Consider the following 15,696-nt stretch of genomic DNA (forward strand, 5'->3'; position numbering starts at 1 on the left):
CAACAACGCCGGCTTGTATTGAACGCCGGGAAAATTCGCTGGCCACCTACGCAGACACTCACCAGGCAGCACAGACAATGCAATCATTAATAAACAGATGGAAAGCATGGTGTCTAATTTCTGTTAGAATCGGACAGCAGGTTCTTTCCAGGACGTGATTATCACTCAATAGATATTGTGGTGTGAGGTCTTTTCAGCGATAACTTTTACTTTCTGTATGAGCGGGGGCGTTTTCTTCGTTAAAGGATTGGCTGACACAATGAACCGCGACTTTCTGAGCACCAATCAGAATCTGCTTTCTTTCCATGCACGTCATTCTGCCTCTTTCTCCGCTCTTTCAATGTCGCGCATTCTTCTCTCTCTCTCTCTCTCTCTCTCTGTCTCTCTCTCTCTTTCTCAGTGTGTCGTGCTGCATTTGTTACCCTTTTCTCTAGAGAATAACAAAATATTCAAAAACTTATCAATGAGTAATCAAGCGCAATTAAGAGTTTTTCACATTGTCGCTTCTTCGTCATCGACAGTATTCCGCCGGAGTAGTTCATTTATTTATTTGTTTCTTTAGTTAGTTATTTGGTGGTATATCGGACAATAGTCCCTTAGGTAAACATTTCTCAATCGTCCAGCATTAAACTAGTTATTCCATGTCAGCAAGTGTTCATCTAGTTATTCCCTAATCTTTGTTTGCAGTTGGGGAGCCAATTTGCTATCCACGCCAATAGACTCCTGAAAGCACGTTCTGCGTAGCCAGCACTCTCTTCGTTAAAAAAAACAATACTCACATCGGCACGCCCCTTGTAATTATTTCCAATCGCACTAAAATATCGTAAACTTGCATGAGCCATTTCCACCCTTCGGTCAAAGGGCTGAATGGCCTCTCTATCTATGCTTCTTGGCAGTTATTAAGTTGTTAAGTTACCCCTCATCTTCCTTCGTTCCAAAAGAAAGGTCCTAGCTCGCTGAAACTGAAATGACCTGTGGAATATATAGGCACCTGCGGATGTGTAACTGAAGTTGAACTTTACGATCCGTCTTCCTTTAATCATGGATGCAGAGAACTAGATCTTTTCCACACGTTCTACAGAAGAAGGACAACATGACTGAACATCAAGTGCTCCCATTGCACCTGCAAGACACCCACTAACTATTTGCGAAAAGATTCGCCAGGCAGCAGAAACAATATAATCAGTAAGAATTAAAGACGTACACGGTGCCTGTTATCGCGCGCGGTCTTAAGCCAGATAGAGTTATAGAGTTGTTCGTCCATCGTTGACGTCGATGAGGACCTCGACACCATTATGATGGTGTCGAGACTAGCGCATGATTTGGATTTAACTGAGGGAGAGTTGCGCAGCGTCAGCCTCACTCTCTCTTCCGAATTCCCATCTGGATCCAGTGGGAAGACAGAGTCTAGACGGCTGGAGATGGGACTAGGCGCAGTGGATGACCAGGACGTCTTCTGTGTCTTGTCCTGCTCTACACGTTCCACGACGCTTGCAGAGACCACCTTCGTGACCGTTGGACCTTCCATAGGTCTCGTCCGCTCAATCCGCCGGAGTCTGTCTTCACATGCTGGGATAGACAACTCCCTATCTCACCGAGGGCTTGAGACCCGTCGGCTACCCTCACATGGTTTAGCCGGCTTGTCGAAGCCGTTGCCCGGGGTGTGGCCGCTGTCGCATGCAAACAGCTACGGGGAGCCACAGGTGAGAGCTGAGTGCCAGGTGGACTAACCGCCCTGAAAAGGATGCGACATGTTCCACCACCAGAGGTGCTACCCCTCCCTGACACCCCATGCACCCCAGATAACAAGCCAGATAACAAGAAGTTAATACCACAGATTTGAGAGAATGATGTCAGATACGCTACACCCTTCACTTCGTGCAAACCCTGCCGTAATTTGTTTGGCTAACTCGGAGTTTAACTGTGGAATTCAGAGCTAAGCCTATTTAACCACTGACGTGAATGGAACTGCTGCACTCTATGCTTATTTATCATTCACTCTAACTATATTATATTTTCCAATCTCATCCTTTCCTTCTTCGTTCTATTTTAATTAACACTTCATTTCTGGCATTGCATCTCCTTCTTTGTTCCCTATTTTGTTACTAGCTATAGTTCCGTCGCTATGTCACTCAAAGGTTCTATGTCTGCCTTTGTATTCCAATTTGCAATTTTAGTGAATTATCAATATAGCTTTAAACTCGTTGTGGAAACATCCTTTAATCCAACGTCTATCTACTCTGTATTAATTTTCAATCAGTAAAATAAACATCTATTTACCTGCACTTTTATAAACATAATGCTAGTGGACGCCACCTGAAATTTATCATCATCAGAAGCATTTAGTGCGACAGCATGTCCAATGTTGTCTAGTCATATACAACATCAGCATCCCTAGGTGGCACTCATGTTCACCGTTTAATTTCTCAAGGTAGTGAACACTGAAGTTCAGCAAACAATTAACCACAAGATATTGTTATAGGCAACAGAGAGACATTGCCACTACCATATAGTAGAAATGCTTCGGAAAGCCGCCAAAATATCCCTAGCTAAAGCTAAGTTCAAGAAGTTTTCCACAAGTTTCGTCGCATTTTGCGGCTGAATGCAGCATTTCAAATCGACCACGTGATCCTCATGCATTCTGCGTACAGCTGTTCCAGATCACCAGCAAAAGGCGCCCTCTAGTGATGACGTAACCCTGGATTTTGTCAGATCGGCAACACTGCGCGGTCCATTATACAGAGGTACTGTGTACACCAGAGTCACGGACAAGAATTGCAGAGATACTTGTATGAGCCGACTCTGCGATTGTGCAGAACAGCTGTAACCCTCGCCGGACCTTCTGAGGCAGCTCCAGTTTTCATCAGCCATATAGCTTCAGCAGTTTTTAGGAGATTTTCCGCGATGCCGAGTGTATCAAATATGTTTGTCTTCATTCGTGTGTAACTGAATTTCAGTGTTATCATCTGACTTTCGTAAGACGATAATTTTGGAGCATTCTGATCACAGAATCGTACTTTCTCGTTCCTGCAATAAAGGACAGGATGCAGTGACTTCCCTGACTTGCACTGTACTGCGTTCTCGCTGGTCATGTGCGCAGAGTCTTAGTTGTCAGAATGGCGAAAGAAACCTATAAGAGACTGAGGGACGAATACTGACTCGCTTTAGACCCGATAGGATCGCAAATCACTTGCAGGAATTTATCAACATGACAGAGAATGGAGAATGAAACGTATCGGAAGAAGACTGACGGGTGCAATACTTAACAATTGCTAAATAAAACCAGAACAAAGGCGCGAATCAGAATCCAGTTACGTTGAAAGCCCTTTTTTGCCTTATACCACAGTATGAATCTCTCTTTCTCTCTCACTTTCCCTGCCCCTCTTTCTTTCACTCCCCCGCCCCCCACTCAACCTCTCTCCGTCTGTGGTTCTCTCTTCATCACCGTCTGTCATTCTCACTCTCTTGCTCTATCCCTACCTACTTCTCCCTCTCTGTCGTTCTGACTCCGGGCATTGATTTCTATTTATCTACATTTTTGAACGCACAACTCACTCCCGCTTTCTTTGCCATTCTGTACCTGTTCTATCCTTTCACACCATGTAACTTAATGTTAGCCAGCGTATCCACGACGATTCCTACGAGTCAATTCCGCAGTTGCCGTTATGCAACTTATTATTAGCCTTTTAAGTTATTGACGGAACACCTGTACCTTTCAATCTTCCAGAACCCCGTTGGGTAATACTTGTCAATAGCACATCAAATATTTATCCCCATGGACGAAGTGGGATTAAATGTTTAGCGGACATGGAAGGAACCGGTTAGAGCAGGCAAACATTGCGAACACTGAGGTGTTCAGATCTGCTATCACCGGGAAACGTTGAGCGCTGAACTAAGCAAAGCTATTCAGTGGAGTCCGGCACAATGCCGCATAACTTATTTAGGGGGAACATCTTTGACCAGAGACCCAAAAGTCTTCTACCCAAGAGTAGAAAAGTCTTTCTACTCGTTTCCTTATTCTTTGAAGATCGCACGTCAACTCCTCCTTCCCCCTTCTCTCTTTCTCTCTCTCTATTTCTCTCCCTCCCTCTCTCTCTCCGCCCTCTCTCTCTCCCTCTCTCTCTCTGTCTTACTTTCTCTCTCTATCTCTCTCTCCCATGCAGTTTTGAATTTTCTAAATTTTGTACTGTTTGGAGGATGTCTGTGGAGGGTATGAATTTCGTGATGTATATTGTGCACACTCTCTGATTTTAAATGGAACCATTGAAGCATGCTAGATAGGTTTTTCGCTGTATCCTGGTACACCTGGAAAAAAAAAAACAGAAAGATAAGTAACATCACCAGTTTGAAGTCAGTATGAGGGTCTGCAATGTGAAGGAAGATATCAGGCTGTCCTGCAACTCATAGAATATCGGTTGAGCAGATAAATGGGGATGAAAGACTGTAGGTTACCTATCTTGCAATGCGGTGATATCTGGTGCCATGTAACCAGGGATCTAGTGCGATTCCGATATTCCATTTGATCAGCAGACACGTGTGTGCTCAGTTTCCACATTTCCCCCGTTTACATGTTTTCACGGTCCGATAAAAAGATGCTCTGGGTAGCTCGTCCTCCTGATCGAAGTATCACTGAGGTACGTGTAAAAGGAATTTGCGAAAATTGGACAGGCAAATCTGTAAACCATTATACGATAAGATGAAAGTTCAGAATTCTGCCATTTTTTTCCGATCGAGTCTGCTCCGCCATTTCAGATGAAACAGTGTGGTGATGGAATTTTTCGAAACTCTAAACATACCATTAAAGTGAGAGTTTCAGAAGGTCGAAATATAGCTTTGGAAACAGATGCAATCAATTTCTGTTCCTTCTACAGCAATCGGTCGTTCTTTTTGTTTCCCTCTTCCATCTGAGGGAAAACACTGAAGTCTACAAGCACGTTCTAATGTGCAGAAATATACATTCTACCCGGTTGTAAGGATATTGAACTATAGGATGAAATTGAATATCAATCCCAAGCCAGCTCAGTATGATTTCTTCTTTATTTCCTGCCTGCGTTGCATTTTTATACGTTTCTTATTCTTTATTGTTGTATTATTGTTGTTATATATATTCCAAAATGCTCCACGTGGCGATTAAAACGGATCCGTTAAATCTGCTTGGGAAACCAGATTATACAAGGTATCACTCTGTTGTCATCCCATTCCCTCTCTTCCTCTCTCGCTCCTTTATTCTGAAAATGCCTTCGAAATATGAATCTCGGGGTAGAATGCTATCGCCTATATGTATTTTAACCACGAAGTTATTTTCAACACTGAACCCCTTTCACACAGAACGGAAATACTCCGACTAGCATATTATCTGCATCCTCTATCACGCTAAACGTCGGGAGGTTCTGTCGGATAATCTAAATGTTCAGTATAAATAATGAGTAGCTGTTAGATCTTCCTTAATTTCAGTGAGTTGTTAATTTCTGGGCTTCGGTAGCATGCCACTTGCAATTCTTTGTCATTCTGAATAGCACCAATTTTGCCACCCTCTGTTTTCCATTGACCACTTTAAATATATACTGGTTCCACTCCTTTCATATTATTTTTCTGTGCAAACAAACGAACAAAGTGGTCAAAAACAATGTCAGTCAAGGCTGTCCATCGTTATATACCCTCTCAGCAAAAGAAGATGGGCGAATGCACATTGCGTTATTCAGGAAATGAATTGCTACTGTTCAGTTCACTTGCGCCTTGTAATCAGAAACTTCCTTCAGCTTCGGCGCCTCGTGCTGCTGCTTACAGAACTCTTAGGCATGGCACGTGACCATGGATGATTTCCGGGTGCGCCCCTTGCAGATTCGCCGCGATAAGGCGCCCTCCTGTGAGAGCTTTTGGCATCATACAGGGCTAGTTTTTGTCCGGACCCGCCGTCCCCATATAACAGTGTGGTGCTCATTGCACAGAGGTACCTGCCAGAGTCCGACACCAGAGCGTCACCGATGTTCAATTGAGTCGTCTTGTTGACCTTCTGCAAACTAGCGGTAAACCGATTCATTCGATCCATTTCTCCAGTGCTAGATACCTTCAGCAAAAGATTTGGAGGTTCTCTACTACGTTGAATGTACCAACCAATAAAATATGGAGTATCGTAAGAGTAATTACAGTTCAGTGTTATCTTCTGTCCTTCCTTGGCCGTTAAGTCGGGAGGATCCTGCGTCACTGAATCTTTCCCACTCGCTCCTGTAATAAAGGACAGAATACATCAACAACGCCGGCTTGTATTGAACGCCATCGAAATTCACTGGCCACCTTCACAGACACTCACCAGGCAGCACAGCCAGCGTAATCATGAATAAACAGAGGGAAATCATGGTGTCTAATTTCCAGCTGAATCGAATGGCATATGCCTTCCAGGACGTAATTATTACTCAATGGATATTGGATATTGTAGTGTAAGGTCTCTTCAGCAATACCTTTCACCTTTTGTGGTTAAGGACTGGCTGACACAATGAACAAAAACTTTTTGAGCACCAATCAGAATCTGCTTTTTTTCTTACGTCATTCTGCCTGTTTCTCCGCTCTTTCAATGTCCTGCGTTACTTTCTCTCTCCCTCTCTTTCTGTTTTTCAGTATGCCTTACAGCCTTTGTTACCCTGCTGTCCTTGCATAATCACAACATACTCAAAAACTTATCAATGTGCAATCATACCCAATTAAGCATTTTTCACATGGTCGCTTCTTCGACTCGACAGTATACAACTGGAAGTAGTTCATTTATTTATTTGTTCGTTTAGTTGGTGATATATCAAACAATTGTCCCTTCGGTCAACATTTTTCAATCTTCCGGCATTGAACTAGTTATTCAATGTCAGCAAGTGTTTGTCTAGTCCTTGTTTGCTGTTGCGGAGCGAATCTGCTATCTACGCCAAGAGATTCCTGAAAGCACATTCTGTTTCGCCAGCAATCCCTCTCTTTCTTACTCAGAACATTGATTTCCATTTTTCTATCTATCTGCACGTTTAAACGCTCTTTCAACTCATTCTGGCTTCCTCTGCCCCTGCGCTATCCGTTTTTACACCATATCACTCCATGCTAACCAATGTATCCGCGACGATTCCTACGAGTCATCCACAAAAATTATGGCTTTCCACTGTTGCCGCTTTCTAACTCATTATTAGCCTTTGAAGTTAATGTCGGAATACCTTTCAATCTCTAGGCCTCCGTTGGATATTTCTTGTCAATTGCACATCGAATATTTATTTACATGGACGAGCTGGGATTACATGTTTAGCGGACATGGAAGGTACCGGTTAGAGCAGGCAAACATTGCGAAAAACGAGTTGTCCAGATCCTATATGCCATGGGACGTTGAGTTCTGAACTGGGCAAAGCTATTCAGTGGAGTCGGGCAAGATGCCCCCAAACTTTATTTAAGCGGAATATCTTTGCCCAGAGACCCGAAATATTACTGGACTGTCTTCGTGTAGAACAATACAGTGACACGGTCTGCCCTTCCACGCTCACTAAATCTCTCTTCTGACGTTCACAAATGCTGCCTCATTTGTGCCTGTATCAAGCCTCGAAGGTGTGAGGGGCGCCGGAACGCAGTGATCCTGGAGGGCACGCTCTGACGGATTCGCCAGATTCACCAAGCAGAGTAGTAAATACAAAGAACCTCGTAGCGGGATCATGGTGATTTGAATAAAATAAAAACAGAGGAAAATTTGAAGATGTTACTCCGATAAAAGAGAAGTGAATCAAGTTAGTTTAACAAGAGACTTTCCGGGAGACTCGGCGCTTTAGCTTCGATGTATATTCGTCTTTCTTTCCTAAATTAGGGGATTATAGCAATCATAGGAATGTGAGTGGCGTTAACTGACTGCTCTTCTCTCTCCCCCCCCTCTCTCTCTCTCGCACGCGTGCGCTCGCCCTCGCTCTCCGCACTCATTCTCCCTGCTGCCACATTTTTCCTCGCTCCTGTCTTTTTCTCTTATCCTTACTGTCTAATCTCCCTCTCTTTGTCTCAATCCATCACTTTTGCCTCCGCATCTCTTCGTCATCCTCCTATTCGTTTCCTTCCGTTTTTCTCCCTCACTGACTCTTTCAAGTGGATGTGAAGGTATTTATTTTATCATTCCTTTGTACCACCTCGATAAACTGTTTAAAGATTTGTTCTCTTAAATCCCAGTCAATGCAATCATCCGACAGGAATAAACAAACAAATCCAGCAAAATGCCCCACGTGGTGATAACATCAGATCCGTTAAATCTGTTTGGGAATCCAGATTATACAAGATATCACTCTGTTGTGCTCCCATTCCCTCTCTCCCTCTCTCGCTCTCTTTTCTACTGAAAATGGCTTCATAATATATGTATATGGGTAGTATGCAGTCATGTATATGTACTTAAAAGATGAAGTTACTTTGAACATTGAACCTCTTCCGCTATCACGCGAAACATTGGCAGGTTCTGTCGCATTATCTAAATACTCAGTATAAATCAAGGTAGCTGTTGCAGCATCCTTAATGTAAGTAGCATGCCACTTTGCAGATCTTTGTTAATCCGAAGACCACCATTATTCCCACCTGTTTTCCGTTTGCCAGCAATTGTCCTATTTAAATATATCCTGTTTCCAATCCATTCTCATTATTTCTCGCTGCAAACACTCGAACAATGTGTACAAAGACAATGTCAGGCAGTGTTGTCAATCGTGGTATGCAATTGCAGCACAAGAGGTTGGGTGAAAAAACATTGCCGTACCCCGGAAATGCATTGTAAAATTCCAGTTTATTTGCGCATTGGTGTCACGAACTGCTCCTCTAGATTCTGAGCTGTCTGCTGCTGATTTCAGCAAACTGAACCAGGGCACAAGTCAATGACTGATTTCTAGGTGCGTCCGTCCAGTTTCCCGGAAAAAGGAACCCTCCAGTGAGGACTGTTTTGCATTGTACAGAATTATTTTTGTATATATTACAGATACATGCCAGTATTCCACATTACAGCTGCAAGAAAATTTAATTAGGCCGTCTAGTTGGCCTTCTGCAACCAGCGGTAAACCTCACTGGGCAATCCAGATGCTGCTCCGTTATAGCTATACCCTATAACTTCAGCAAGTAATTTGGAGATTCTCCACAATGTTGAATGTACGAAAAGATAGTTGCATCAGTGTATGTTCTGTCCTTCCTCAGCCGTTACGTCAGAAGGATCCTACGTCAGTGAATCTTTCCCGCGCGTTCCTGAAATAAAGTTCACAGTAAGTAAACATCGCTGTCTTGTATTAACCGCATAGGAAATTCGCTGTCCACCTTCGCAGAGACTCGCCAGACAGCACAGCCAATGCAATCCGTAATGAAAAGAGGGAAAGCATGGTGTCCAATTTCTGTCTGGATCCAACGGCAGATTCTTCCAGGACGTAATTATCACTCAACAGATATTGTGGTGTGAGATCGTTTCAGTGATAGCTTCCACCTTGTGTAAGATCAGGGACGTATCCCTGTTTTTTGCATTCTCTGACATAAAGTATCCAAATCTTTCAGAAGAGCAAGTAGACCCTGCTTCATTCTATTCGTCTTTCTACTCATTTCCCCGTTCTTTGAAGATCGCACCTGAACCCCTCTCTCCCCTCTCTCTCTCTCTCTCTCGCTCTCTCTCTCCATCTCTCTGTCTTTCTCTCCCTATTTCTCTTTTCTTTCTCTCACTGCCATGCTGTTTTGTGTTTTTGTACTGTTTGGAGGATGTCTGTGTAGGGTATGAATTTCGTGTTGTATATTATGCACAGTCTCTTATTTTAACGGGAACCATTGAAGCATGCTGAATAGGTTTTTCGCTGTACCCTGGTACACCTGAAAAAAAAAACACAGAAATATATGTAACATCACCAGTTTGAAATCAGTGTGAGGATCTGCAAAGTGAAGGAAGATATCAGGCTGTCCTGCAACTCATAGAATATGGGTTGAGCGGTAAAAATGGAGGTGGTTGACTGCAGATTACCTATCTTGCAATGTGGTGATATCTGGTGCCATGTAAACAGGGATCCGCTGCGATTCCGATATTCGATTCGATCAGCAGATACCTATGTGCTCAGTTTCCACATTTCCCGCGTTAACACGTTTTCAAGGTCCCGTAAAATATGCCCTGGGTAGCCCGTCCCCCTGATCGAAATATCACTGAGGTACGTGTAAGAGGAATTTGCGAAAATTGGGCAGATAAATCTGTTAACCATTATACGATAAGATAGAAGTTCAGAATTCTGCCATTTTTCCGATCGAGTCTGCTCCGCCATTTCAGATGAAATTGTGTGGTAATTGAACTTTTCGAAACGCTAAACATATATTAAAGTGGGAGTTTCAGAAGGTCGAACGATAGCTTTGGAAACAGATGCAATCAATTTCTGTTCCTTCGACAGTAATCGGTCGGTCTCTTTGTTTCTCCCTTCCATCTGAGGGAAAACCCTGAAGTCTAAAAGCACGTTTCAATGCGCACAAGTATACATTCTACCCGGTTGTATGAATACTGAAGTGTAGGATGAAATTGAATCCCAATCCCAATCCACCTCGGTATCATTTTGTTCTTTATTTCCTGGCTGCGCTGCATATTTATACGTTTGTTACCCTATATTGTTGTATTCTTTAATTGTTTTTCTTTGAACTACCGCGATAAACAGTGTAGTGAATCCATCTGTAATAATCACACCGATGCAATCATGCGACAATAATAAATAAATTCCGTTTGGAATGTAGATATATATATATATATACCAAAATACTCCACGTGGCGATTACATCGGATCCGTTAAATCTGGCTGGGAATCCAGATTATACAAACTATCAATCTGTTATGATCCCATTCCCTCTCTTCCTCTCTCGCTCGATTATTCTCAAAATGCCTTCAAAATATGAATCTCGGGTTAGTATGTGATCGCCTGTATGTATTTTAACGAGAAAGTTACTTTCAACACTGAACCCGTTTCACACACAGCACGGGAATACATCGACGAACATAGTATCTGCAATCTCCATCACGCTAAACATCGGCAGGTTCTGTCCGATTATCTAAATGATCAGCATAAATGATTAGTAGCTGTTGTATCTTCCTTAATTTCAGTGGGTTGTTAATTTCTGGGTTTGGTCAGCATGCCACTTGCAATTCTTTGTCATTCAGGAAATTACCAATTTTGCCACCCTCTGTTTACATTGACCACTTTAAATATATACCGGTTCCACTCATTCCATATTATTTTTCTGTGCAAACAAACGAACAAAGTGGCCAAAGACAATGTCAGTCAAGGCTGTCCATCGTTATATACCCTTACAGCAAAAGAAGATGGGCGATGTGCATTGCGTTATTCAGGAAATGAATTGTAAATTTCCAGTTCAGTTGCGCCTTGTAATCAGGAACTGTGCCTTTAGCTTCGGCGCCTCTGCTGCTGCTTACAGCGCTCTTTCGCAGGGCACGTGGCCATGGATGATTTCCGGGTGCACCCCTTCGAGATTCACCGCGATAAGGCGCCCTCCTGTGAGAGCTTTTGGCAACATACAGGACTAGTTTTTATCCGGACCCGCCGTCTTCATACAACAGTGTGGTACTCATTGCACAGAGATACCTGCCAGAGTCCGACACCAGAGCTTCACGGATTTTCAATTGAGCCGTCTTGCTGAGCTTCTGCAAACTAGCGATAAACCGATTTTTTCGGTTCATTGCTCTTGTGCTAGATACCTTCAGCAAATAATTTGGAGGTTCTCCACTACGTTGAATGTACCAACCAATAAAATATGGATTATCGTCAGTGTAATTACAGTTCAGTGTTATGTTCTGTCCTTCCTCGGCCGTTAATTCGGGAGGATCCTGCGTTACTGAATCTTTCCCACTCGCTCCTGCAATAAAGGACAAAATACATCAACAACGCCGGCTTGTGTTGAACGCCGGGGAAATTCGCTGGCCACCTTCACAGACACTCACCAGGCAGCACAGCCAGTGCAATCATTAATAAACAGAGGGAAATCATGATGTCTAAATTCCAGCTGAATCAAATGGCAGATGCTTTCCAGGACGTAATTATCACTCAATAGGTATTGTAGTGTGAGGTCTTTTCAGCGATACCTTTCACCTTATGTAAGAGCGGGTGCATTTTCCTGTTTAAAGAACTGGCTGACACAACGAACAAAAACTTTCTGAGCACCAATCAGAATCTGTTTTTTTTCTTACGTCATTGTCTCATTCTCCACTCTTTTAATGTCCCACATTCATCCCCGCTTCTCTCTCTCTCTCTTTCTTTCTGTTTCTCAGTGTGTCCTACAGCCTTTGTTACCCTGTTCTCTGCATAATCACAACGTACTCAAACTCTTATCAATGTGTAATCATACCCAATTAAGCATTTTTCACATGGTCGCTTCTTCGATTCGACAGTATCCCGCTGGAAGTAGTTCGTTTATTTATTTGTTTGTTTTGTTGGTTATTTGGTGATATATCAAACAATTGCCCCTTAGGTCAACATTTTTCAATCTTCCGGCATTGAACTAGTTATTCAATGTCAGCAAGTGTTCGTCTAGTATTTCTTTGCTATTGACGAGCCAATCTGCTATCCACGCCAGGAGATTCTTGAAAGCACATTCTGTTTTGACAGCAATCCCTCTCTTTCTTACTCCGGACATTGATTTCTACTTTTCTATTTATGTACATGTTTGAACTCTCTTTCAACTCGCTTCCACTTTCCTTGCGATTATGCCCCTGCGCTATCTATTTTTACACCATATCACTCCATACCAACCAAGGTATCCGCGACGATTCCTACGAGTCATCCGCAAAATTATGGCTTTCCCCTGTTGCTGCTTTTAACTTATTATAGCCTTGTAAGTTATTGTCGGAATACCTTTTAATCTCCAGGACACAGTTGGATATTTCTTATCAATAGCACATCAAATATTTATATACATGGACGAACTGGGATTAGCTGTTTACCGGACATGGAAGGGACCCGGTTAGAGCAGACAAACAATGCAAAAAATGAGGTGTCCAGATCCTGTATCGCCGTGGAACGTGGACTGCTGAACTGTGCAAAGCTATTCACTGGAGTCGGGCAAGATGCCCAAGAACTTAGTTAAGTGGAACATCTTTGCCCAGAGACCGAAATATTACTGGACTGTCTTCGCGCAGATCAATACAGTGACACGGTCTGCTCTTCCACGCTCATTAAATCTCTCTTATGACGTTCACAACTTCTGCCCCATCTGTCCCTGTATCGAGCCTCGAAGGTGTGAGGTGCGCCGGAACGCAGTAATCCTGGAGGGCACGCTCTGACGGATTCACCAGATTCACCAAGCAGAGTGGTAAATACAAAGAACCTCGCAGCGATATCATGGTAATTTGAATAAAATAAACAGAGGAAAATTTGAAGATGTTACTCCGATGAAACAGAAATGATTCAAGTTAGTTTAACAAGAGACTTTCCGGGAGACTCGGCGCTTTAGCTTCCATGTATATTCGTCTTTCTTTTCTAAATTAGGGGATTATAGCAATCATAGGGATGTGAGTGGCCTCTTCTCTCTCCCTCCTCTCTCTCTCTCTCTCTCTCTCTCTCTCTCTCTCTCTCTCTCTCTCTCTCTCTCTCTCTCTCTCTCTCTCTCTCTCTCTGTCTCTTCCTGTACTCCCATGGAGAGTTTAATGCCGATTACCAATCGGGGATATTGGAATTAAAAGTGTGTCACAATGGGGTGCTGGGAACGGACCCAAATGCGAGACACAGACACTAAAGTACAAGGATCAGGACTTGACTAGAGTAAGGACGTGAGAGGATTCAGAAAAGGAGCAGGGATAAGAAAGCAGAATTGGGCTACGGAAAGCGGGACCAGAACTAGGAACCATGGACTAGGGGACAAGGCTTGGACTCCGAGCCGGAGACTGGACAAAGGCCCAGAACCTGCGTCTTGCCTCGGGCTTGGACTCCAGAACCAGGCAAGAACATCACATGGATTGAGGCTGGGTTCCTGGGTTTTGACCATGGCTTGGGATCCTAGAGGCTTGGGGGTCTTGGGTCTTGAGCTTGGCTTGGGATCCTCGAGGCTTGGGGTCTTGGGTCTTGAGCTTCGCTTGGGATCCTCGAGGCTTGGGGTATTGGGTCGAGCTTGGCTGCAGGCTGGGGTCTTGGGGCTTGAGCTTAGCTTGGGATCCTTGAGGCTTGCGGGTCTTGGGTCTTGAGCTTGGCTGCAGGCTGGGGTCTTGGGTCTTGAGCTTGGCTTGGGATCCTCGAGGCTTGGAGGTCTTGGGTTTTGAGCTTGGCTTGGGGTCTTGGGTCTTGAGCTTGGCTTGGGATCCTCGAGGCTTGGGGTCTTGGGTCTTGAGCTTGGCTTGGGATCCTCGAGGCTTGGGGTCTTGGGTCTTGAGCTTGGCTTGGGATCCTCGAGGCTTGGGGTCTTGGGTCTTGAGCTTGGCTTGGGATCCTCGGGGCTTGGGGTCTTGGATCTTGAGCTTGGCTTGGGATCCTCGAGGCTTGGGGTCTTGGGTCTTGAGCTTGGCTTGGGATCCTCTAGGCTTGGGGTCTTGGGTCTTGACCATGGCTTGGGATCCTCGAAGTTTGGGGTCTTGAGTCTTGGCTGAAGGATCTTCGAGGCTTGGCTTCTTGAAGCTTGGCTGAAGGATCTTCGGGGCTTGGGTTCTTGCAGCTTGGCTGAGGGATCCTCGAGGCTTGGGTTCTCGGAGCTTGGCTGCGGGATCTTCGTCTTGAAATGCCGAGGCTTATAACTCGGAGGCTGGAGCTGAGAGACAGACTGGGAACTGAAGATCAACATAGAGCCGGGACTTATCCTTCGACAAGCCAGGACTCATCCTTAACACAACACTAACATGAGACAGGACAGAACATAGACATAGAGCCGGGACTTATCCTCCGACAAGCCGGGACTCAACTTCAGCTCCACACCGGGGTGGGGTGGTCTCTCCGTCAGGTAACGGCAGAACGGCCAGACATACCCAACAGAGGCAAAGACACGACAAGACAGGTCCCCCCTGTGGAGACTACATATGTCAGGTTTTGTATTGTGCCCATTCTCTGATTTTAAAAGCAACCGTTGAAGCATGCTGGACGTTCTTTTGTCTGTACTCTGGTATGTCTGACAACAACAAAATATATGATAAACGTAAACCAGTTTGGGGTAACTGTAAGCGTCTGCAAAGTGAAGGAATACATCCGGCTGTCTTTCACTAACTCAGAAAATATCGGTTGAGCGGGGAAGTGGTGATAGTTGTGTACTGCAGAGGGCCTGTCGCAGCAACCTGGCGATCTCTGCTGTTATTTCACCAGGGATCCGGTTGGAATATGACATTTTCGATGCTGCCAGCATAATTCTTCTGGGCTCAGATTCCACGTTTTGTGCTTTACCATGTATTACACTGCCCGCAAAAGGCGTCCTGGGTAGCATGTGCCAGAGATCGGAGGATCACTGATTGTGTACGTTAAGAAGAATGTGCGACAATTGGACCGATAAATTGGTTGAAAATAAGACCATAAGATTGAGGAACTGAATTAGGCCACTTGACCTATCGAGTCTCCTTCACCATTTCAGAAGAGACAGTGTGGTAATGGAATTCTTCGACACAGTGAACATATAATTAAAATAACAGTTTCAAAAAACCGAAATATACCTTTGGAAACAAAAGCTATCACTTTGTGCTCCCTCGGTAGTAATCTGACGTTCCCACTCTTTGTCTCTTCGATGGTG

This window comes from Mobula birostris, chromosome 10 (genome assembly GCF_030028105.1).
Source record: "Mobula birostris isolate sMobBir1 chromosome 10, sMobBir1.hap1, whole genome shotgun sequence".
Lineage (NCBI taxonomy): Eukaryota > Metazoa > Chordata > Chondrichthyes > Myliobatiformes > Myliobatidae > Mobula > Mobula birostris.